The sequence below is a fragment of the Diceros bicornis genome, chromosome 4 (assembly GCF_020826845.1).
Source record: "Diceros bicornis minor isolate mBicDic1 chromosome 4, mDicBic1.mat.cur, whole genome shotgun sequence".
NCBI lineage: Eukaryota > Metazoa > Chordata > Mammalia > Perissodactyla > Rhinocerotidae > Diceros > Diceros bicornis.
In genome coordinates, this window is record NC_080743.1 from 2,640,001 (window position 1) to 2,667,077 (window position 27,077).

The window sequence follows — 27,077 nt, forward strand, 5'->3', positions numbered from 1 at the left end:
CTCCTCTTCCAGTCATCCACATCTCAGGAAGTGGCACCACCGTCTACCCAGTTGCTCAATCCCCAGAAATTGGAGTCATCCTTGATCTTCCTCCCGCTTTCGCTCCCAGCCAAGTGGACATGAAATCCTGGATGTTCTACCCCCAACTACGTTCCAAATATGTTCTTTCCTTCTCTAACCTAATCCAAGCCACCGTCATCTCTCACCTGTGTTGCCACAAGAACCTCCAACTTCCGTGTTTCCATTGTTTCTCCATTCAGCTTTGTTTTTAAAATGAAATAATTTACACATATAAAAAAGCAAAAAAGTAATGAATACCCATGTATCTACCACCCAACTTTAAAAAATATTAACATTTTGTCATATTTGCTTAAGCTCTTGTTTTTTAAGAAATAAAATACAATTGAAGGACCTCTGTAGAATCCCCAGTTCCATTCACACTGCTCCCACTTCAGAGATAATAGCTGTCTCGAATTTAGTGAACTTGGTGATTTTCATGGATGAAATTTAGCGAACTTGGTGATTTCGTGGATTTTCATTCCATGGATGGGATTTTATTTTTACTAAGTTTTTAGATCCATGCCTATCAGTTAGGGTCGGGTTCAGCTGCATGTAACAGAAAACTCAAATAACAGTGGTGTAGAGAAATGGGAGTTTAGTTTTCTCACCTAACTGAGAGACTTGAGGTAGGCAGTTGAAGCAGCAAAGTTGGTTTGGTGTCAGGGCTAAATTCTTTGGGATTCTCTTGGTTTTCCCTGAATGGTCACAATATGGTTGTTCTAGCTTCGATCACTGTGACCCATTTCCAGGCAAGGGAGAGAAGAAAGAGTCAATGACAAAAGGGCATGTGTCAGCAGAACCTATCCTCTTGTTAAGGCTCCTTCCCAAGAGCCCTACTCAACAACTTCCCCTTATATCCTATTTTTCAGAACCATGTCAAACCTATGTAGCTTCAAGAGAAGCTCAAAAACGTAGCTTTTCACCTGGACACATTCTCTCCACAATAAAGTAGCGTTCTGCTGTTGTAAAAGAAGGGAGACTAGATATCGTGTAGGCAAGTAGCAATCTTTTCTACACTATATAGTCTTAATAATAGACTGATTTAGATGCTTTTAAACTGCATATAAATAAAATCATACATAAATGAAATTATACTGTTATCGTCTACAATTTGCTTTTTTTGTTCAACATCATATTTTTTATCTTCACCTATATCGATATAATAACTAATTCATTCATTTTCATTACTGTAAAATATTCACCTTATGAATATACCACAATTTATTAATCCATTCTCTATTGATGTATATTAGGTTGTTTTAAATTTTTCAGTGAACATTCTCTGATGTGTCTACTTCAGGATAAATGAAATCAAATTTCATTTCTTCCTTCTTAAAATTCTCCAATGGTTTCCCATTACATTAAAATAGAATCTAACCTTCTTTCCATGTAATGTCCTACATGAGCTCGTCCCCACTTACCTCCCAGGCTCATCGAGATCTACTCTCCCTCTCACTCGCTCTGCCGCATACACACTGGCCTCCCTTCTATTCCTAATATGCCAACCACTTTCCTTCCTCAGGGCCAGGAGCAGATCAAGGTTTCGTAGGACCTGAAGCTTATTCAATTTAGGTACAATTGCACGAAATCAAGTGAGGGCACTGGAAGGGACTGAGGCAAGTGAGGTGCCCTGATACTTAAGCATCATTTATTTTCATGGAAAATCCGCCTCTGCCCAGGGTCTTTGAAATTCTATTTTTTCCGCTTGGAATGTTATTGCCCAAGATGTTCCTTCCCAGGCTCCATTTAATTATTCAGGTCTGTGGCAGAGACTGGTAGTCCTCCAATATCCATTCTCCCCTTTTGCCATAATAATAGAATTTTTAGCTGAATACATAATTACCCAAGTAAAAACTACCATTTGCAGTAGGCAGCTAGTGTGGCCCTATGACTCTGTTCTGGGCAATGGGATATGAGGAAAATGATGTGTTCAATCTATGGATTATTCCCTTAAGGGACCCATTTTTATAAAGGGATGTCCCTCTTCCTCCCCCTTTCCTCTCCTATTGGTTAGAGTGTGGACCTAGTGGTTAGTCAACTTGAACCATGCGGATGACACGCAAGGGATGCTGCAGCAACAGGATAATGAACGTAGGTCCCAGACAACTTGGTGAAGCAGAACTATCAACCACTACTTGGTGAGAAAAAGATTAGCTCTCACATTTTAAGCCTCTGTTATTGTTGAGTCTCCATCAGAGTCAGTCAAATCTGTATCCAATACCTGGTCTTGGCTCAAACCTCATTTCCTCACCACACCTTCTCTGACCACCTTCTAAAGTAGCTCCGCTCTCATGTGCACCAAGTTACCCCCATCCCACCAGCCTATCTCATTTCCTTCATTGAGTTTATCATCAACTGAAAATACTGTGTCTATTTGTTTACTATCTATCTCTCCCCACTAAAAAAGCAACTTTTATGGAGGCAGGGGTCTTGTCTGCCCTGGTAACTGCTGTATCCCTGTGCCTGGGACAGGGCCTGGTATACCACACCTGCTCAGTACTTATTTGCTGAATAGATGAAAGAGTGAATCAACAGGAAAAACACTAACTAGTTTCCACCAGGCTGTAAGCTCTGTGAAGGCGGGGACAACGTCTGTTTGTTTACTGTCATGTCACCAGGAACTGACAAATTGCCCAATACATTTTTGTAAAATGAATAAATCCACTGACAAATAAATAAATAAGAATGAATACATTTCCAAGGACTCTTCTGAAATTAGAGTCAATAATAAAAATTCAATCATGAACATAATTTCATTTTTTAAAATAATTTTATTTATTTATTTTTCCCCCAAAGCCCCAGTAGATAGTTGTATGTCATAGCTGCACATCCTTCTAGTTGCTGTATGTGGGATGCGACCTCAGCATGGCCGGACAAGCGGTGCATAGGTGCACGCCCGGGATCCAAACCCGGGCTGCCAGTAGCAGAGCGCGAGCACTTAACCGCTAAGCCACCGGGCCGGCCCCATAATTTCATTTTTTAAAGATGTTTCAAAGTCTAGCTTCCTGGGGAAATCATTTGTTCATTAGGGAATAAGAATAATAGCAGTACTCCTATAGACACTAAACATAAAACCTTGAAAGAAAGAAACTTAACTTTCACAAAAAGTCTGATGTGATTAATTTAAATATAAGTAGCAATAACATTAGCTGACATTTATTAAGGGTTTACTGTATGCCAGGCACTATACTAACTGGTTCCCATCTATTATCTCATTTAATGCTCATAACAATCCTATGAGTAGGTAATACAGGTCCATGATCCTTTATCTGAACCCTTGGGGTCCAAATATGTTTTGGCATTCAGAACTTTTCAGAAGATTACTAGAGTCTGTATACTACATGTCACACCCTAGCAGGACCTGGGGAAGCACCCCATAGTCAAATACATTAATATTTCTGCAGAGAAACATATTCACCAATTAGTGGGTACATAAAGACTACAAGTAACCTGATATCCATTTAAACTAGACTCTTCTCGAGTTCAGATCAGGGCAGATTTTCCTGGCAAATGTGTTACGAAAACTTTTGATTTTCAGAGATTTTGGATTTTAGAATTACAAATAAAAAATTGTGCATTCGTTTGATCATCCCAGTTTTATTAGCGAAGAAACTAAAATGAAAGAACTTGTCAAAGCCATAGAGATAATAAAGGGCAGTGGACTTGAACCCAGATGATCTGGTTGGAAATTTACCCTGCTTAACCATTTCACTATAATACCTGAAAATTCCATGTTACTCAAGGTACTCATTCTGAATCACGGGGGATGCTCCATCTTGGGGGACAACTCTGCCCTGCACAGGAGATTTGTACATCAGGGTGCCAGATAAACTAGGTGACCCTTGAAGTGTCTTCTCATCCTGAGAGTCCATGATCCTCTGAAAACATGTATCTCATGCTAATCTGAGTTCATAGACCACATTCTTATATGGCCTCTTGTGCTGGAGTGTGAAACTGACATTTGCTTCATTCCTCCACTTAACAAACATGGTTTGAGCCTTCACCAATGTAAGAAGATGTGAAGCTTTATTGTACACGGTCTATGATCTCAAAGAGTCTGCAATCCAGGTGAAGAGACATGACATAAAAACAGAAAGAGTTAAATAGCCTTACAAACAGGACTGGTTACAAAGCCTAAAGGAGAAAAACCAAAGGGCTGAGGGAGACAGTAAACACTCCTGGAGATCAGAGAAAGAGAAATCTCTGTGGGTTAATGGAATCAGGGGTAGCTTCACGGAGAAGACAAAGCTGGGCCTCACGCAGTGGGAAGGATTTACATGGACATAGTACAGAAGTGTGGCATTTCAGGCACAGACTGTGACCCACAACTGTGTATTATCTAGTAAAAGGTTGTATTTACAGTCAGTATATGCAAATTACTCCTGGAGACATTTGCCTTAAACGAATGCACATATAAGTAGAAATAGCAGACACTCAAATGTGTCTTTTGGTATACATACATTATCAAGGACCCTCACATAAGCTGTTTTACACAACCTGAGAAAAGTTGCTCTGACCATTTTCAACGAGTTAGTATTCTAAGGGCTTCTGCAGTAAAAGAATCAGCCCTAAAATCAATCAGGTACCTAAGAAACAAAAGCTGCCTCTGGGACAGAATATTCAAGTGCACTCTCTCGGAGAGACTCCCTCCTCCACTAGTCGGAACATATCTTGAAGCACTCGATTGATTTACGCTTCCAGTGTCCTCCAAGATTCCATAACTTCAGGGCATCTACATAAACATGTCTTACGACAAATACATACTCCTGCATGAGTATAATATAACCAGTAACATCATATGCATGTATAAATATGTTGATAGAGCTAACATTTATGTATGAACAGATGTGATACTGAAATTTCACCCTAAATTTAAAAGGGAAGTGTCACTTTTCAGTACACTCTCTAAAACAAGCTCCCAATCCCTGACATTAGCCCTTTTTAATAAAATACTGCTAAATTGACTTGAAGCCCAGCAGTTATTTCTTCTTGCCTGCAAAAAAACTGTATCAATAAGATGGTACATCTTTTGAAATTAATGTGATGTTGAGTCACACCACTTCAGTGTATACTGAAAGGATCAGCAGAACCAAACGGCAAGCTTGGTAGCTTCCCTCGGAATACCAGACGGGTGATAGGACCCTGCTTTCTCTGCTGTAGGAGGGCCTAAATAAGATGTGGTTCAAAAGAACCCAGTCTATTTCTTGATGAGCTCATGACATTTCAAATCATTCCCTTCATATTTACCACTCCACGGACCAATAGTGATTGAATATCACTAACATGCACGAGGACAAAGCAACTTCCTTCCACGTTGAATATCAATCTGCATTCTTTTTGGAGCCTATCTTTTCCTGTTTTGTCGTTCATTCCCAAGGACCCTCTGAAACACTTCTTTTGGTCCTTTAAAAGTAGATATTCAATATTCTAATTAACACACCAACAGCAGAGAAAAATTGTGGCGAAATATGTGTCTTAATAATGTGTGTAGATTAACATTTTACATATTAGTCAATGATTTTTTGTTCTTGGGAATTCCTTTATTCTTCTACCATTAAAATAAAACCCTGGGGCTGGCCCCATGGCGTAGCGGTTAAGTGCGCATGCTCCGCTGCTGGCGGCCCGGTTCCCGATCCCAGGCCTGCACCAATGCACCGCTTGTCAGGCCATGCTGTGGCGGCGTCCCATATAAAGTGGAGGAAGATGGGCACAGATGTTAGCCCAGGGCCAGTCTTCCTCAGCAAAAAGAGGAGGATTGGCATGGATGTTAGCTCAGGGCTGATGTGCCTCACACACACACAAAAATAATAATAAAAATAAATAAATAAATTTACTTACTTAAAAAAAAAAAAAATGAAACCCTGATGCTAAAGCTTATGTGCTTACGGGAAGGTAAAATTTAGAAAACAGTTTCATTCTTTTTGTTTGAAAAAAAAGAAAAAGTTCTTAAATCCCTAACAGAAATAGTAATCTTGAAAACCTACACGTTTTGTTTTGTTGGTATAGTTGTTTGTTTATTGAAAGAGAGAAAATATTTTCTTTTAAAAAGTAGGAGCATGAAGTTCTCAGAGCATAAAGTCCATGTCAAAACAACAAGTTAGGAAGAAGGCATAATGATAGAAGATCCATGTTTGAAAGTTTGGCCGAAGAAAGATTTGAGGATGGAAAGAAGGGCAATGAAGTTAGCCACTGATGTGAGTCCCTGAGAAGGGAGCCTGCACTCCAGTCTCCCAGCTCAGCCCTGCGTGGAGTGACAGTAGAAATCTCAGATAGGTTTGGGAGGTTCTAAGAACGGAGATCTGTACTTTGCTTCCTGGGTCAAGTCCAGAAGGACAGCAAATTTCGTAAAGACAACCCCTGCAACAATTCAGCAGAAACTCAACTAGGTGTGGGAAGAAGGAACCTGTGACAGTTCTCCAAGACCTCCTTGACCCCAGAAGTGGCTACAAGAAGGCCAGCTGGCCTGAAGGACAGGGAGGTAGCACCAGCATGGACTGTGCGAGCTGGGAGTCATGGTAGGACCACAGACAACGAAGCAGAAGTGAAAGTGACTAATGACTAGCAGAGACAAAAGATTATCACAGACCGAGTCTTCCTTCTCCTTAGACCATAGCAAATTTAAACCCAAAGAACCTTAGATGTCACCATAGGGAGAAGCAGTGGGAAGGCTGGAGTCCTCAAGTTGGCTGAGTTTACGTTTGAAATCATCACTATATAATTAGCGGCAAATAGAAACAATAAGGAAAGAAATTTCAAAATCATCCTGCCTACATCAATACCCATATAACCTACTTCCAACTGATTGCCATGGAGAACGCCTATCTCTAAAGTCTAGTCCTCCAGTTGTGCACTGAATCCTATCCTCTCTCATCTATTCAAGAACAAATATTCCAGCAATCGTCTCTTCTCTCTCCTGTATCATCAATTTTCCATTATTTTCTAGGTCATTTCCATGAGTAACTGTTTACTTTCATCTTTTAAAAAAACTCCCCCTTGATGATTGAGCTATTTGCATAGCACTAGAATATTATCCCACAGATGTTTTTTTACTAATTACAAAATGGAGAGGGTACTTTATGTCAGAGAAATCTGGCAGTCACCACTTTAACTAAGAGATCAAATTTAGCATCACTATAGCGGACAACCTAACACGATGTGCCTCCTGATGGCGTATAATATGAAGTACACAATAAAACTTAAGATATTCTTGCCCAAAATTTTTAACCTAAATCTAATTAAGCCTCTAGACTTAATTTCCAGTTAATAGGATATAAAGGGGAAAAAGAAACAAGCTAAACTATACCATGAACAACTAGAAAAATGTGGAATATTTCATAGAACAACTGGCCTGGACTTTCAAAAAATAAAAATCGCTTAAAAAAAAAATGGCAGGAGGACTTTTCTATTAGTAGATACTAAAGAGACATAACAATATGCAACATGAGAACCTTGATTGGCTTCTGGATTAAAAAAATATATAAAAGGTTTTTTGAGACAATTGGGAGAATGTAAATATGACTGGATACGAGATGATGTGGAATTACCATTGATTTTCTTGGGATGTGCAAGCTGAAGAATTTATGGGTAAAGTGTCATAATGTCTGTACCTCACTTTCAAACGGTTCAGCAAACCACTTAGAGAGAGAAAGAAAATGTGGAAAGATATTAAAAATTGGTGAATCTAGATGAAGCATATATGGTTGTTCATTATACGATTCTTTCAACTTTTTTGTAAGTTTGAAATTTTTTTAAAGTAAAAAGTTCTTCTTAAGAGCCTCTTTTGACAACGTATCCCTTTCAAGGTAACTAATGCTCCATTTCTCTATTCCCCTTGGAAATTTCCTTGGAAAGAGTTGTCTATACTCAAAGTTTCCATTTCCTCTCTTTCCATTCTTTCTTGAATTTACTTCAAATAGGCTAACTCCCCACCTCTTCACCAAAACAGATCTTGACAAGGTCACTAATGACCTTCACAGAGACAAACCCAATAATCAATTCTCAATTCTCATCTTATTCATCCTACCAGCAGCGTTTGACACACTTGATCAGTCCCTCCCCTTGAAACACTTTTTTTTTACTTGACTCTAAGACATTGTGCTCTCTTGATTTTCCTCCTACTGCACTGACTGCTCTTTCTAGCCTCCTTTGGTGGATCCACCTCATCTCCCTAATCTCTAACACAGGAGTCCGCCAGACATGAGACCTCTTCTCTATCTAGACTCCTTCTCCAGATGATGTCATACAGTCTCTAGTCTTCAAACACCATCTGTATACACTAGTTGGACTTCTACCCTGAATTCCTACATTCTTATATCAAATGCCTATTCGACATCTCAGCTTGAATGTCTAATAGGCGTTTCATACTTAACACAACATTCACACTTAATTGAACTCCTGATAGATCCCTGTCCAAATCACCATGGACATGCTCCTCTCACAGTCTTCCTCGTTCTCCATAAATGGCAGTTCTATTCTTCCAGTTGCTCAAGCCAAAACCTTGGAGTTACTCTTTGACTGCTCTCTTTTTCTCCCATTTCCAATTCTTCAACAAATCTCATCAGCTCTGTCTTCAAAACAGACACTGGATCTTACACTTCTCTCTATCTCCACTACCACTGCCGTAGTCTAAGCCACCACTTCTCTCATCTTTCTTATTGTAGTAGTCTTCTAGGTGGTCTCTCTCCTTCACTTTGGCATCCTACATTTTATCCTACAAAAAGCAGCCAAAGTCAATCTTTTAAAACATAAGCCAAATCATATCATTCCTCTGCTCAAAACCCTCCAATGACTTCACTTCATTCAGAAAAAAATCTATAGTTCTTGTTGAAAGAAACTAAAGAAGACATAATAATAAATGGAAATGGAAATAGTAAATGAAAAACCTCCCATGTTCGTGGATCAGAGGACTTAATATTGTTGGGATGTCAATATTCTCCAAACTGATCTATAGATTCAACTCAATCGCTATCAAAACTCCAGTTGGCCTTTTCATAAAAATTGACAAGCTAATCTTAAAATTCATAAAGAAATGAAGTTTCAAAGGGCACAGAATAGTTAAAACAATCTTGAGGAAGAAAGATCAAAGTTGGAGGAATCACACTTCCTGATTTCAAAATTTGCTATAAAGCTACAGTAATCAAGCTAGTGTGGTACTGGCATAAACATAACCATCTGACCAATGGAATAGAATTGAGAGTCCAGAAATAAATCTATGATCAATTGACTTTGGGCCATGTGACAAGATAATTCAACAGAGAAAGAATAGTCTTTTCAACAAATGGTGCTGGGACAACAGGATATCCACATGCAAAAGAATAAAGTTGGACTCTTACCTCACACCATATAGAAAAATGAACTCAAAATGGATCATAGACCTAATTGTAAGAATTAAAACTTGTAGAAGAAAACATAGACATGAATTTTCATGACCTTGGATTAGGCAGTGGTTTCTTAAATATAATGGCGCAAGTGCCAAGTGACAAAATAAAAAAGAGATCATTTGGACATCATCAAATTAAAAACTTTTGCTCTTCAAAGGATACCATCAAAAAAGAGAAACACAACCCCCAAAAATGGGATAAAAAATTTGAAAATCACATATCTGATAAAAGACTTGTATCCAAAATATGTAAGAGACACTTATGATTCAACCATTAAAAAAAATTTTTTTAAGGGGTAAAGGATTTGAATACACATTTCTCCAAAGAAGATATAGAAATGGCCAATAAACATGTGAAAAGATGCACCACATCATTAGTTCATTGGGGAAATGTAAATCAAAAGCACAATGAGATACCGTTTCACAAACTCTAGGATGTCTATAATTAAAAAGACAGGTAACAAGTGTTGACAAGAATATGGAAAAATTGGAACCTGTATCCACTGTTGGTGGGAATCTAAAATGGTGCAGCCACTTTGGAAAATAGGCTGGCAGTTCTTCAAAAGCTTAAACACAGAGTTACCATCTAACCCGGAAATTCCAGTCCTAGGTATATATCCAAGAGAAATGAAAACATACATACACACAAAAACTTGTTCACAAATGTTTACAGCAGCATTATTCATTAACAAGCAAAAAGTGGAAACAACTTAAATGTCCATCAACTGATGAATGGATATTCAAATGTGATATATATCTATATAATGGAATGTTATTTGGACATAAAAAGGAACGAAGTTCTAACACATGCTACAACATAGATGAACCTTGAAAACATTATGCTAAGTGAAAGAAGGCAGACACAAAAGACCAAATACTGTATTATTCCATTTATATAAAATGTCCAGAATAGGCAAATCCACAGAAACAGAAAATAGATGAGTTTGCCAGAAGCCGGTGAGAGGAAGGAATGAGGAGTGACTGTTAACATGTATGGGGTTTCTTTATGAGGTGATGAAAATGTTGTGGAATTAAATAGTAGTGAAGGTCGCAGAACTCCGTTAATATTATAAAAACCACTGAGTTGTACACTTTAAAAGGGTGAATGTTATGGTTTGCAACTATATCTCAGTAAAGCTGTCTTGAAAAATCTAAAACTCTTACCTTGGTTCATAATCTGACTTTATCTCCTACCACTTACCCCCCTCCACTTTGCTTCATCCTTCTTGCTTTTTCTCCAACACTCAAGCACACTCCTGCCACAGGGCCTTTGAACTTGTTATTCCCTCTGCCTGGAATATTCTTCCCCCACTAGACCTCTCATCTTGTTAGAATTCTGATTGAAAATTGCCTTTTTAGAGACCATGCCATATAAACTCTATGGAAACAACAGCACCCCCACCCCCACTTCCACACTCCCTACCTCTCTTACCCTATCTCGTTTTTCTCAGCACTTTTCACCACCTGACATTACACGTTTATTTGTTTATTATCTGTCTGCCCCCTTTCAACATAAGCTCCATGAGCATAGAAACTTTGTCTATTTTATTCACAGCTGTTATTGTATCTCTTGCATCTAAAACTGTGTCTGACAGGTAGTACATGCTCAAGGTTATAGTCCGTGTGTACCAGTGTCCCTCGGACGCTAGAAGTCCACTTTCAAGGGAGAAAGATCCTGCTCCCAAGAAAACACTATTATATAGCTCCATTGGCTCTGAGCTCCATAGAGGGAAGGCAAAATACTGCAGTCCAGGTACAGTCTGCTGGTTACAGAAGGGGAGAAGGGAGGCAAGAAAAGGTGTGGGTGCGCAGAGCAAGACACCACCACTGCAAACTGGAGGCAAAGACATCTCAGCAGTGGTGCTGGAGCAACTGAACCTCTATAAGCCAGAAATGAACCTTGATCCACATCTGGAACCATATGCAAGAATTAGCTTCAAATGGATCATAGAACAAAACGTAAAATAGTAACATTTCTAAAGAAAGCATAGGACAAAATATTTATCTTGCATTAGCTAAATATTTCTTAGATATGACACCAGAAACACAACCCAGAAAAGAAAAAATTGATAAATTCAACTCCATCAAAAGTGTTCTTTGAAAGACACCATTAAGGGAATGAAAACACGCAAGCCACGGACTAGGAGAAAATACCTGCAAATCTCCTACCTGATAAGAAACTTGTATTCAGAATATATAAAGAACCCTCAAAAATACTGTGATACTGCACAATCCCATACGGTAAATGGGCAACAGAGTGGAACAGATGTTTCACCAAAGAAGACACACAGAGGGCAAGCAAGCACATTGTATGAGTCTGCTAGGGCTGCCACAACAAAGGACCACAAACTTGGGGTTTCAACAACACAGATTTCTCTCTCACAGTTCTGGAGGCAGGAAGTCCAAGATCAACAAACCCGTCCACAGGTTTGGTTTCCTCTGAGGCCCCTCTCCTTGGCTTGCAGACAGCCATCCTCTCGCTGCCTCTTTACATGGTCATCCTTCCCTGCACACATGCTTCTGCTATCTCTTCCTCTTCCAAAGAGGACACCGGTCATATTAGATCACAGCCTAAGGGCCTCATTTTAACTTCGTCACCTCTTTAAAGATCTTATCTCCAAATACAGTGACATTCTGACATATCTAGGGGTTGGGACTTGAACATATGAATTTTGGGAGGACCAGGTCAGCCCATAGCACACATAAAAAGATGCTCAACGTCATTGGTAATTAGGGAAATACAAATTACTATTACAATGAAATACCACTACACACCTATTAGAAGAGCTGAAATGAGAAGACTGATCATAACAAGTCCTGGTGAGATGTGGAGCCACTGAAACTCTCATACACTGCTGGTGGACATATAAAACAGTTTTCCAGTTTCCTAAAACATTAAACATACACCTACCATATGACCCAGGCTTTGCTCTTCTAGGTATTCACCCAAGAGAAGTGACGGCATCTGTCTAGACAAAAACTTGTACACTAATGTCTATAGCAGCCCTACCTGCAACAGCCAGAAACCAGAAACAATCAAAATGCTCACCAGCAGGTGAACAGATAAAGGAATTGTCATATATCCATATAGCAGAATACTACTCAGCAATAAAAAGGGACAATCTATTGATACACACAACAGAATACGTGAATCTCAAAATAATTATGCTGACTGAAAAAAGCCAGACCAAAGAAAGAGTACATACTGTATGACCCTACTTATAGAAAATTCTAACTAATCTATAGTGGCAGAAAGCACATGAGCGGTTGCCTGAGAACAGGGGTGAAGGGAGATGAGGGGGACAGAAGGGATGAATTACAAAGGGGCACAGGAAACTGTTTGGGGTGACAGATATATTCATAATATTGATTGTAGTGAGAGTGCCACAGGTGTATAAATATGTCAAAATATATCAAATTATACACCTTAAATATATGTAGTTTATTTTATCCCAATTTTACCTTAAAAAGCTGCAAATACATATATATCCCAAATATATATATTTAAATTTTCAATACATATGTATATCCCAAATATATACATATTTATTTTAAATATATATATATATATATATATATATATATATATATATATATATCTCCCAAGGAACAAACCGTTCTGACATTGAGTTACTGACCTCCCCAATTACTTCAGCTACATCACGTCTTCCCATGCCAATCCATTCTTTGCTGCGCCCCAGAATAAACTTTTTAAAATATATGATATTCCCATAACTCTTCTTAAACACTTCCATTGCTCCCCGCTGACTATAGCTCTTAAGGACACTTTTCTTAATCTAATCTCAACCTGTTTTTAGGCTCACTTCTTTCTGGTCCCCTTCAGATTTTTCTATACCTGCTACAATACATTTCTCATTTAGTCTTTGAACATTCAGTTCGTCTGTCTAGAATGTCCTTACCCTTCCCTGACCTGTCCCAACTTCTCAGCCTGGAGAATTTCAATTCAACCTCCAAGACCCAGTTCAAATGGTACATCCTCTGTGAAGCCTTTCGCATTTCCTCCAGACATTCTATCTCTCCTCATTGTTCTCAGGACTCTTTGCACTTAATTCTTTTAATAGCTTTGTATTGTAAAGCTTATTATTGTGTGTTTTAAATTTTTTATTGGGATATAATTGACATATGATATCATATTAGTCATATTATATATGACATATGATATTAATTTCAGGTGTACAACATAATGATTCAATCTTTGCATATACTGTGAAATGATCACCACAATAAGTCTAGTTAACATCTGTCACCACACATAGCCACAAAAATTTCTTTTCTTGTGATAAGAACTTTTAAGATCTACTGTCTTAGCAACTTTCAAATATACAGTACAGTATTATGAACCATTGTCACTGTTCATTTGTTTTTGTATCTCTTCCCCATGAAAGAAGACCTTGTGTCTTTTAGTTTTCCCAGAGCTCAGCTCAGAAGCTGCCACATAGTAGCAATTCAGTAAGTGTTAGTTAAATGAACGAAAGCACATTCAGTGGTGGTTATTCATAGCTTTGTTATATTTTATGATATTTTAATATTTTCGATAATAAAACAATTAGCTTTAATAAGGTATTTGGAGAATCTCCTAAAATAAGCACATAAATATTCCATGCATATCCTGAAAATCATTTTTATAAAACTAGTAAAATAAAATGATTTTGTGCTATATTTAGGACTTACCTCAGAAGCCAACTATCAGATGGTGAAAAATTTGCCAAATTTTGAAATTCTGAGGATCACCTAGTAAGAAGAGCTGGAAAGAGAGATGTGGTTAATTCATTCTTGAGACTAAAGGGTATGTTCTCATTTTGACGTTCAGCAATTTATATGTGCAACTCCCATTAACACTAATGGGAATTGTGCACATAAATTCTCACAAACTGAGATGAGAACACATCCCTACACATGCAAACCAGGGAGACACGCAGACACTATAATTCCAAAGCCGAAGAAACTAAGCCCATAATTAAAACCAGCGGATCTCTCCGTGGCAGCAGGTTGAGTTGCTAACACACTTACGGCCCAATTCATCACAATACATCTACCTCCCTCCAACCTCCACCAGCCCTAGAAAGCGGCAGACTGCCTGGTCCAGGGAAAAGGTTCGCGACTGTAGAAAGCTCATTGGGAGAAGGGCAAGGCAATGGCCAGGAGGAGCTCTGTCTGGGGCGTTGGAACTTGCCAGAGATGCTTTTGTTTCCTGCTCCTGCCCCCTTGGTCTTTCGCCTTGACAGCTATATCTGCTTAGAAGAGGAGTTCTGAATCTAAAACCTTTGCATGAAAGCCAAATAATCTGCTCAGCAAATGGCTGTTTATAAAGCCGGTTTACTCATAACATACCATACAAACGCTCTGCGTGGAAGAATCAACTGGTATTTCTGAAAATCCAAATCAACTCTAAGGGGAATACAAATACACAATTTCACATAATATGTGATCATAATCACTAGGTCTTTACAGACTCATTAAAATGTCAACAAATTATTCTTAACACTCCTGTAATATATTTACCTCCAAGTTTAATCCCACCAAAAGCAGTAAGAATCTATACTGAGTACAACCTAGTGAAAAGCACATTGAACTTGAAATTCAAGGATGTAGATTCAAGTTCCACTTGCTAGTGTTGAACATGAAATCTCTCTGAGCCACAATTTCTTCTACTGGAAAATGAAAGGTGATAATCCTTGCCCTATCCATCTCTTAAAGCTCAAGTTAGAAATTTAAATGAAAGCATTTGAAAACGCAAACATCAATTCCTGTGCTCAATAATAATTATTTTTGAATTAAATACATGTGTTATCCCCTAACAATTGCAGAAATGGCCTCTTTTACTGGAAAACAACCTAACACCCAACAGAAAGTATCTTTCATAATTACATTTCCTCTCGCAATCCCCAACTCTGCCTCTCACCTCTGGCCATCCATCAACCCCAATAACGAGTACCTTGTTTCTCCTAAGTGTCCTAACATGACACAAGTGTGGGACTCCAACAGTGGGGGAAAAGCACTAAATCACCCCGGGAGTCATGTGACTTCATTCTAGTCCCAGTTCTGCTGGCAGTGCCTACCGTATGCCAAACACTGTGCTAGGAGCTGGAGATGCTTCACTGAACAAGATCCAGCTTCAGCTCCAAGGAAGTCATCCCTGACACATCCTCTCCATCACTGCCCACATTCAAACCAATACTACATCCTGTCATTCTCACCTGAATTCCTCCACTTGTCTCCACCTCCACTGCCACCACCCTGGTCCAACACGGCATCATTTCATCATCTCTTGCATAGACGACTACCATAACCTGCTAACTCAACTATCCACAGTTCTCTCTTGGCCCTGGCAGGAATGCGATCTTTTCAAAACCCAAATCTCATCCTGTCACTCCTCATGCTTAAAACACTTCAATGACTTCTAACTGTTCTAAAGATAAAGACCAAATTCTTTAATAAGGCCTCCAAGAGCCTACCTGATCTGGATCTACCTACTTTTCAAGCCTCACCAATCCCTTTTGTCCCTGTGCTTCAGCCACATTACCTTCTTTTAGCTTCTTTGTACATGTCATGGTTCCTTCTACAACCACAGAGCCTTTTACATGCTGTTCCCTGTCTTTTCATCTACTTAACTCCTACTCATCTTAGCTCAATCATCACTTTTTAAGGAAAGCCTCCCCTGCCTTCCCTGACTTGGTCAGCTCTGCCTTTACATGTTCTCATAGCACTATGAACCTCTCCTTAGCACCTAGCACCCATTATTTAATTATTGGCGACCTCCTCCAATGAACCATAAGCTCAATAAGGGCAAGATTTGTGCCTATTTTTGCTCAGTACTATTTTTTTCCAGCACGTATCGCACCGCCTGCTACATAGTTAGCTGCTCAATTAATATGTATTGACTAAATTAGTACATTAATCATTTCATTCTAGTAGCAAATAAAGTCAGCAGGCAATTATATCTCAGTAAATAATTATGTAAACTCTTTTATTCACTGATGTATTCTCAGTGCCCAGAATAGTGCTCGGCACATGACAGGCACTCCATAAATATTTCTTGAATGAATTAAGAGATAGATTATAGATAAGTTCAAGGAATGATGATAACATAGTGAGGCTTACTGGCTTACTACATGTTCCTTATTTCATTTATTTGATGTCTACTTTATTAGGAGAAGTCACCGAAGTCCTAAACACAACCACTTCTTTGTTGGGTGAACTTGGGAAGTTATATAACCTGTTTGGGATTCTATTTCCTCATCTCAAAAAAGAAGATAACACCATGTGCTCTGGCTTCCACACAGGGTTAGTGCAAGAATCAAAGGAGATAATGTAAACTATAAAGGGCTGTATGGATAAGTAGACAAAAACCAGTACTTTTTGAACACCAACTAAGTGATAGGCAGTAGGCTAGGCATTGTGCTTAAGAAATGATAGGACAGTAGGTCCCTCTGTGCTGGTCACCACGTAAAAACCCCTAAAAACTTATGCGTTTTTCTCTTCATTCCTTCCCCACCTCTCTATTTATGATGATCAATTATGACTCTTCATGCTCTCTTGCACTATGAAACACAGGAATGCTGGGAACTACAAGGTACACAAAGAAGTAGCCAAGGTGGGAAAAAGTAAAACTTAGACCCTGAACAAGAGATTCAGCAAAAGTCTAAATGTAGAGGAGGGACGTGCACTGAAGCATTTGAGATTATTCCCAGGCTAAAGCTGGTTGGGCAGGGGTGCCACTGGATGTTTGGGGTCAAAAATAAGTATTAAAAGTCGGATGAACAGCATTCTTTCCTGAGTAAAATTACCTGAGAGACATTAATTGTTTGGCAGCAAAGAGCATGGATATGAGAGGTGGAGAGTGGCAATATTGCTACCTTTTCTTTATGCTACAAAACACTTCTGGGTTGTGATGGTGGTGTGCCAGCACGCTGAGAGCAATCATAACATTTCATGGTGCCCACCCTAGAAAAGGAGAAGTCCTGTTCTCAGCTTCCCCATCACAATCCACAGGCAACTATCCATCATCCCTTCTCCCTCTCTCCTCATGATTACACTCCTCACTGGGGCCCAAAGCCAAGCCCTCCAGATAGCCTGTTGATACAAGGCATTGCATTCCAAGTTTTCCATGTGGAAGTAGTCTGTTTGCTGGGATGCACTTACATGATGTAGTAACACAAGCCAAGGGGACCAGGCATGACTAAGGATGCTCTGGCTTTCATCATTTTATTCACTACTTGAAGAGAAGAACACACATTTAATTACACACACGTATTGAGAGATTCTCATTTACCTAGATTTATTGATTAACCTCGAAAGGGAAAGCATGAGAATTTCTCTCTTTTTAAAATGTTTTGGCTGATATATTCCCTTGACTCTGATAAGAAGAGCTCAAGATTTAACACTTTAAGGAGGCTCCAAAATCATAGCAAACTTTTTTTCCCAAAAAACTAGAACTAGAGTAAGGTTTTTACCAGATCTTTGAACCTAGCGACTTTCAGAAAGATTTCTGAAAAAAACCTTCCATAGGTTTCATAAGAATGGGCCTTTCTCCTTCTGTATTTGATGTGTATTTTTCCTGAAGTACAGCTTCTCTTCTATAATTATACAATATTTACATTCCTATGAAATTGATGTTATTTAAGAAGTGATTGTACCTTCGACCCCCTTCACCCACTTCAAAGGGGGTCAAAAGGTACAAATTTGCCGTTATAAAATGAATAAGTCATGGGGAAGTAATGTACAGCATAGTGACTAGAGTTAATAATACTGTATTACATTTTTGAAAGTAGCTAGGAGACTGGATCTTGAAAGTTCTCATCCCAAGAAAAGAAAATTTGTAACTATGTATGATGATGGATATTAATTGGACTTACTGTGGTGATCATTTTGCAATATATACAAATATCAAATTGTTACATTGTACACTTGAAACATGATATGTCAATTATATCTCAATAAAAAACAAAAAAATAAAGAAGTGATTGTGAAAACAATGGGGAAAAAGAAGGTTTGCATAATTTCAGGTTCCTAGCAACAAGGAGGAATTTAAAATTCTATAATGCATAAGTATATTTTACTTTTGAAAGTGAAAATTATATTAGTTGATCAAAACATCATTAAGCAAAACCTAAATAGCATATAAGACTAGATCAAAATAAACGAAATTTTAAGCCCCTTATCATCAAATGAGAAATAGGCAGAAAATTTTAATAAGTTGGTGTTTTTAAAAGCACAGAATCAAAATAAACAGTAGCACAGTTCATAACTGCCAAAAAAGAGCCACAAGAATAAGTTGTCAAATGAACGGTCAGCCACTCAAAACAAACATGCAAGTGTTCCCAGTGCTGCGTGAACAACAACCTTTCTCTTGCAACTGACATATAGCCAACAGCTGCATGTAATACAAATCATGTTCTCTAATTACTTGCCTCCATATGTCCTGCTTGTACTGTGAAAACTCTCACTGTAAAAGAAATGCCTATTCATTATACCTGCCAGTCTCTATACAAAATTCAACTGGGAAACTCCATCACACCAAAATATCTCTTTGCCCTTCAAGAAACCTTAAGTATAAGGAATAGGTGTAGTGATGCATTAGAATTCTGGCTCTGTCACTTACCAGCTATGTGACCTTAAGAAATTTGTTGAGTCTCCCTGGGTCTTGGTTTCCCTATCTATTCAGTGAGGATTGTGAGAATTAAATGAGATGCTAGTAACGTCTAAGTACAAATACTAAGAGTTCAATGAATGGTAGCTACTAGACAAGTGATTTCATGCATTAAAGCTGGATTATCCAGGAAAACAATATGGAGTTTCCCTCAAGAAATTAAAAATAAAAAACTACCATATGATCCAGCAATTCCACTTCTGGGTATAAGGAAACAAAATCATTATCTTGAAGATATATCTGTACTCTCATGTTCATTGCAGCATTATTCACAATAGACAAGGTATGGAAACAACCTAAGCGTCCACTGACAAACTGAAGGATAAAAAAAATGTGATATATATCCTGGAGGTCATTATGCTAAGCGAAATATGCCAAATAGGGAAAGATAAATACTACACAGTATCACTTATATGTGGAATCTTAAAAAAAAGGCAAACTCATAGAAACACAGAGTAGAATGGTGGTTGCCAACAGCTGGGGGGTGGGGGAAATGGAGAGAGGTTGGTAAAAGTGTACAAACTTCCAGTTGTAAGATAAATAAGATCTGAGGATTTATGTATAACATGGTGACTACAGTTGATAATGCCTTATTGTATAATTGAATTTACTAAGAGAGTAGAACTTAAGTGTTCTCACCAAAAAAAACGGTAAATATATGAGATAAATAATGTGTTAGTTAACTCAGTTGTGAGACTCCTTTCACGATGTATATGTATACCAAATCATCACATTGTACATTTTAAATATCTTACAGTTTTATTTTTCAATTATACCCGAATAAAGCCGTAGGGGTGGGGGGAACTGATGGATCACCCAAAGGAAAAAAACAGAGAAGATACAAAGAAAAAACTAAAATTAGAAATGAAAGCAAAGATATTTCTACTGACCTTACAAAAATAGAAAAGATTATAAGAGAATACTATAGGGCCGGCCCCGTGGCTTAGCGGTTAAGTGCGCGCGCTCCGCTGCTGGCGGCCCGGGTTCGGATCCCGGGTGCGCACCTACGCACTGCTTCTCCAGCCATGCTGAGGCCGCGTCCCACATGCAGCAACTAGAAGGATGTGCAGCTATGACATACAACTATCTACTGGGGCTTTGGGGGAAAAAATAAAAAAAAATAAGAGAATACTATAATACAAAAACAAATTAGGTAACTTAGATAAGATGGACAAATTCCTAGAAACATACAAATTACCTAAGGTGACTCAAGAAGAAATAGAAAATTCAACAGACCTCTAACAAATAAACAGATTGAATCAGTAACCAAAAACCTTCCAATAAGAAAACAATCCAGGACCAAATGGCTTCACTGGTAAATTCTACCAAACATTTAAAGAAGAATTAACACCAATCATTCGGAAACTTCCCAAAAAATAAAATAGGAAGAAACACTTCCTAACTCATTCAATGAAATCAGCATTACTCTGATACCAAAGCCAGATAAAGACATCAAAAGACAAGAAAATTATGGACCAATATCCCTCATGAATATAGATGCAAAACTCCTCAACAAAATACTAGCAAATTGAATCCAACAGCATATTAAAGGATTATACATTTATATACTGTGACCCAGTAGGATTTATCCCAGGATTGCAAGAGTAGTTCAACATAGGAAAAGCAAGCAATGTAATAGAATGAAGCACATTAACAGAATGAAGGAAAAAAACAAAAACAAATGATCACATCAATTGACACAGAAAACGCATTTGACAAAAATCCAACATTCTTTCATGAAAAAAAAAAAAACCACTAAGAAAAATAAGACTAGAAGAGAACTTCTCAACATGATAAATGGCATTTATGAAAAATCCACAGCTGACATCATACTCAATGGTGAAAAACTAAAAGTTAAGACTAGGAACAAAACAAGGATGCCTGCATTCACCACAGCTCTTCAATGCTGAACCGGAAGTTCTAGCCAGAGCAATAGACAAGAAAAGAAATGAGAGACATTCAAGTTGGAAAGGAAGAAGTAAAACAATCTCTATTCACAGATGACATGATCCTACATATAGAAAATCCCAAAGAATACACAAGAAAGCTACTAGAGCTAACAAACAAAGTCAGCAAATTTGCAGGATATAAGATCAACATGCAAAAATCATTCGTGTTTCTACATACCAGTGATAAACACCCAAAAAAGAAATTACGAAAGCAATTTCCACAGCATCTAAAAGAACAAAACACCTAGGAATAAACTTAACCAAGGAGGTGAAAGACGTGTATACTGAAAACTACAAAGCATTGCTGAAAGACATTAAAGAAGACCCACATAGACAGAAAGACATCCCAAGGTCATAGATAGGAAGACTTAACATTGTTAAGATGTCAACACTCCCAAAGTTATCTACAGATTTAACACAATCCCTATCAAAATCCTAACAGTGTTTTTACAGAAATGGACAAGCTAATCCTCAAATTCACATGATATTCCAAGGGATTCGGAACAGTCAAAACAATCTTGAAAAAGGGAAAAGTCAAAGGACTCATACCTCTCAATTTCAAAACTTATTACAAAGCTATAATAATCAAAAGAGTGTGGTACTGGCATAAGCATAGACCCATACACCAATGGAACAGAATTAAGAGGCCAGAAATACACCCATACATCCATTTCCAATTGATTTTTTTGGTACAAGGGTGCCAAGTCCATTCACTGGGAGAAAGAACAGTCTCTTAAACAAATGGTGATCTGACAACTAGACTTGCCCATGCCAAAGAATGAAGTTGGACTCCTACCTCACACTGTATCTAAAGATTAACTCAAAATCTATATAAGAGCTAAAACCATAAAACTCTTAGGAGAAAACATAGAGGTAAATCTTCATGACCTTGGATTTGGTAATGGATGCTTAGATATGACACCCAAAGCACAAGCCACAAATGAAAAATTAGATAAATTAGCCTTCATCAAAATTTAAAACTTTTGTGAATCAAAGGACATTATCAAGGAAGTAAAAACTACAACCCACAGAATGGGAGAAAATATTTGCAAATCATATATCAGAAAATGGTTTGATATCCAGAATATATAAAGAACTCCTACATCTCAACAATAAAAAAACAAACAACCTAATTAAAAAGTGGGCAAAGGACTTAAATAGACATTTCTTCAAAGAAGGTAAACAAATGGCCAACAGGCACGTGAAAAGATGTTCAGTATCAAGGACAAACACACGATTCCACATGTGTGATGTACATAAAGTAGTCAAACTCATAGAGACCGCAGGTAGAGTGGCGGTTGCCAGAGGCTGCAGAGAGGACGAAATGAGTTGCGGTTCAATGGGTATAGAGTATCAGTATAAACAACCAGATTTAAAAGTTCTAGGGCCGGCCCCATGGCTTAGTGGTTAAGTGCGCGCGCTCCGCTACTGGTGGCCCGGGTTCGGATCCCGGGCGCGCACCGACGCACTGCTTCTCCGGCCATGCTGAGGCCGCGTCCCACATACAGCAACTAGAAGGATGTGCAGATATGACATACAACTATCTACTGGGGCTTTGGGGAAAAAAAAATAAATAAATAAAATTATAAAAGTTCTAGAGATCTGCTATACAACATTGTGCTTATAGTTAACAAGAAGGTACTGTACACTTAAAAATTTAAGAGGATATATCTCATGTTATGTGTTTTTTACCTCAATTTTTAAAAAGATGCTCAGCATAATTAATCATGAGAAAATGTAAATCAAAACCACAATAAGATGCCATTTCACAACCAATAGAATGGCTACAACGAAAAAAAGGGAAAATAAAGTGTAGACGAGGATGTGTATCCTGGCGCATTGCTGGCAGGAACGTAAAATGGTGCAGCCTCTGCGGAAAACAGTTCCTCAAAAAGCTAAACATAGAATTACCATCTGACCCAGCAATTGCATTCGTAGGTATACACCCAAAAGAATTTAAAACAGGACTCAGATAGTTGTACGCCAATGCTCATTGCAACATTATTCACGAAAGCCAAAAGGTGGAAACAATCCAAGTGTCCATCAACAGCTGAATGAATACACAAAATGCAGTGTGTGTGTGTGTGTGTGTGTGTGTGTGTGTGTGTGAGAATATTATTCAGCCATAAAAAGGAATGACGTTCTGGTGGATACTGCTACATGGATAAGTCTTGAAACATTGTGCTAAGTGAAATAAGCCAGACACAAAAGGACAAATGTTATATGAGTCTACTTATACGAAATATCTAGAATAAGCAAGTTAATAGAGACAGAAAGTATGTTAGAGGTTAACAGAGACTGGGGGAGAGGGCAATGGGGAGTTATTGCTTAATGGTTACAGAGTTTTTGTTTGGGGTGATGAAAAAATTTTGGAAATAGATAGTGGCTATTGGTTGCACAACATTGTGAATGCAATTAATGCCACTGATTGTACACTTAAAAATGGATAAAATGGCAAATTTTATGTTATATATTTTACTACAATAAAAAAATTTTTTAATTAAAGTTATCATCTTTCTCCTCCCTCCTCCCTAAAAAAGCTAGGCCATCTACAGTCAAGGTTGTCATACAGCTGTTTGTCTTTTTAACATTTATCTGAGCTCATACAGGCTGAAGTAGAATTTGAGAGGGGCATGGGCACAGTGGAAGAGAAATAACTTTATAGTGTGAGCCAAAAAGTCTACCTGGGATAGCTTCAGATTATCATGGAGGGAGGGGCAGGGAGTTGGCAACCTGGCTGGAAGAGGAGGTGGCTCTAGGAGACTTGTTTTGAAGCTGCAATTGCAGAGCAAGCACGTTGTTTCTAATTAGAATGCATTTATCTAGGGGAGGTTCTGGGGGCTGGCTAATAGAAATTATGAAGGAAGGGCTTCAATGCCACTGCAGGCATTTGGTGTTGCCACTGAAATTGCTCAAAACATTATTGTCAAAATGGCTTCTTGTACAACTCTTCCCTTCTCCCAGAAATTATGGCATTTTCACTGCCAGTGACCTGTAAAATGCTGTGCTTTATATTGAAAAATTCAACTCAATTCAGTATTTATTATGTATCTACTATGTGCCAAGTCCTGAGTGAGACTCTTGGGACAGAGAAATTTAAAAGACCAATAATTCATTAAGATGTCAATGTTGCACCAATGATAGTTATCTTGATTCTGGATTCTGTCATGAAGAACTATAATAGAAACGGATTTTCTAGGTCAAAATAACAGACAATCTTTTCATTCTCTAAAGGCAAAGTTAGACAGGAATGTCACTAAAACTTAAGTAGTCATTCCAAAATAATAAAAAAAAATTTTATTTCTTTCAAGAAGACTTGGCACTGTCTTGGTCAGCACCAGCTTATGATTTGGGTTTATAAGTAGTGTGCTAGTTATCTATTGCTGCATTAAAAATTATCCCCAAAACTAGGTGACTTAAAACAACAATAATCATACATCATCTCTTACAGTTTCTACGGGTCAGGAATTTAGACAAGGTACAGTGGGGGACAGCATCTGCTCCAGGATTTCTGTGGCTTTAGCTAGAAGACTCGAAATTTGGAGTCCTCTGAAGGCTCCTTTACTCTCAGCTGATGCTGGCTGTTGGCTGGGGGTCCAGCTGAGGCTGTCAGCCAGAACACCCATACATGGTGTCTCCTTGTGGCCTGGGCTTCCTCACAACATGGTGGCTGATCTCCAAGAGCAACTGTTCCAAAAGAAAGCCTAGTGAAAGCTGTCTTTTGTGACCAGCCGCAGGAGTAACGCAACATCACTTGTGCTGCATTTTATTGGTCAAGGCAGTTACAAATTTCTGTGCAGGTTCAGGGCACAGATCCCACCTCTCAATGAAAAAATGTCATTATCACATGGCAGGAAGGACATTTGGGATGGGGGATGTATTGCTGCCACCATCTTTGGAAAATATAATATGCCACAAGCAAGGAGAGACCTACAGAGTGTTTCCTGCTGTCGAAAGCTTTAGCTTGCTCCGTCTCCCTCCCTGAAACTTGCTGTTAATTGGGGCTGACATTTATTTGCAGTCTTGTGTAAAGCACCTTCTCCAAAGAATTTCATTCAACTATGTTTAAATACAAAGGAAAGATTGATTTGGTAAGAAGGCAGATGACATGGCAAAATTTATCCAGAGCCATCTTGGTGACAGTTACCACTGAGATTGATTGATTAGTTGGTTGGTTGATTCATACCTCACTTTCCTTCTACCATGGACTTGAGGGGGCTTACTCCTGCGATTTTAACTTCCATTGCCATTAGGGACTGCTCTTATTATGGTTTCTCCTTGGTTCAACTGGATTTTAATTCCTGCCCCAATGGCTTTATTCATACTATTCTCACCACCTAATATAATACAACCATATTCGTCAAGCTGTTTAGTTGCAAGGAATAGATATTTACTAAATTAGTTCAATTAATGAATGCTTTATTGCAAGGTTTGAAAGTTTTTCTGACCCAGATATTGAGAGAGTCAGACTTCATGGAAACAGGAGCTATAAAGAGGGCTTAAAAAAAAAAACAAAATTTTCTTCTCTCTCTTGGAGCCCATATGGTCTTTCTCACTTCTGCTTCTTTCTACTTTCCTCTGTGTCTTCCCTTCCCTTCTCCTCTCCATTCCTCTCCTCTTCCCTCCCCTCTGCGCCCCCACTCATCTTCTCTCAGCAAGCTTCCTCTGGGTGCACAAACTCGTGCATGGCTGCCAGCCTCAAGTCTACATCTTAAAGGTCCACCACCTACCACCAGGAGGCCACACCTTCTGTCCCCTAGGACAGATTCTTGAGAGAGAATCTAAGGGAAAACAACCCTCCATAATCAGCTGTGGCCAGGAAAGTGAGGGTCAGGTGATCAAAATAAGGCAGCTAAATCTTGCAAATAAGGGACTGTAAGCAGGGCATACACCCCAAACATTATTCTACACCAGTTTCTTTCTTTCCTTCACAAGGTTGGTGAACACTACTGGAGAAGCTCTCTCAACCGTGCGTGTCAGTGCTGTTATTTCCCCTCTAGCTGATATTCTCACGTCCTCTTGCTCTCGCACACTCTCTCCATTCCTTCACAATCAGGTTTCTTGAAGGAATTTTCTATGCTCAGTGTTGCTAATTCTTCCAGACTTACTTATTTCCAAAAGGGGAGGGAAGCTTCTGCTGAGACAGTACGTGCCATCTCATACCTGTCCTCATGCAGAAGGACACCAGACAGACTTGTCTTACTAGGCATGTCTGAAGGGACTGACCCAATAAGCTCTACCCCTTTATGTCATTCCTGCCATCTTTTTTTCTCTTAATAAATCTGTTCTTGGTCCTTGCAGAGAATCATCTTTTAGTTTGTGGATTTTATTTCTTAATGAAGATCTTTCTTGAAGTTATAATTTTTTCCTTCTCCTTTTTGGGGGTTTATTCTGATTCTAACTTCTTGAACTGAATCATTAGTTCATTAATTTTTTAAGAAAATGTTTTATTGCAGTAAAATACACATAATACAAAATTTACCATTTTAACCACTTTTAAGTGTACAGTTCAGTGGCATTAAGTACATTCACATTGTTGTGGAACCATCACCACCATCCATCTCCAGAACTTTTTGCATCTTCCCAAACTAAAATTCTATATCCATGAAACAACAGCTCTTCATTCTCCCCTGCCCCAGCCCCTGGCAACCACTATTCTACTGTCTCTAATTCATTAATTTTTAATATTTCTTATCTGCTAATATATGCATTTAAGCTATCAATTTTCCTCCAAGTATGCTTCTGCTGCGTGTATGTTTTGATATGTAGTACTTTCACTGTTATCTAAATATTCCATAGTTTCTATCACAAATCAACGAATTTAGAAGTATGTTTTTTAGATTCCAAAATGTAAGGATTTTTAAACTATATTTTGATTTCATGTTTACAATATAATATATTATATTATATTATATTATATTATATTATGCTACTAGAAAGTGTGTTCCGTATGGTTTTGGTTCTTTAGGATATGTTAAATGTCATTTTGGGGCCGGCCCCATGACTTACAGGTTAAGTG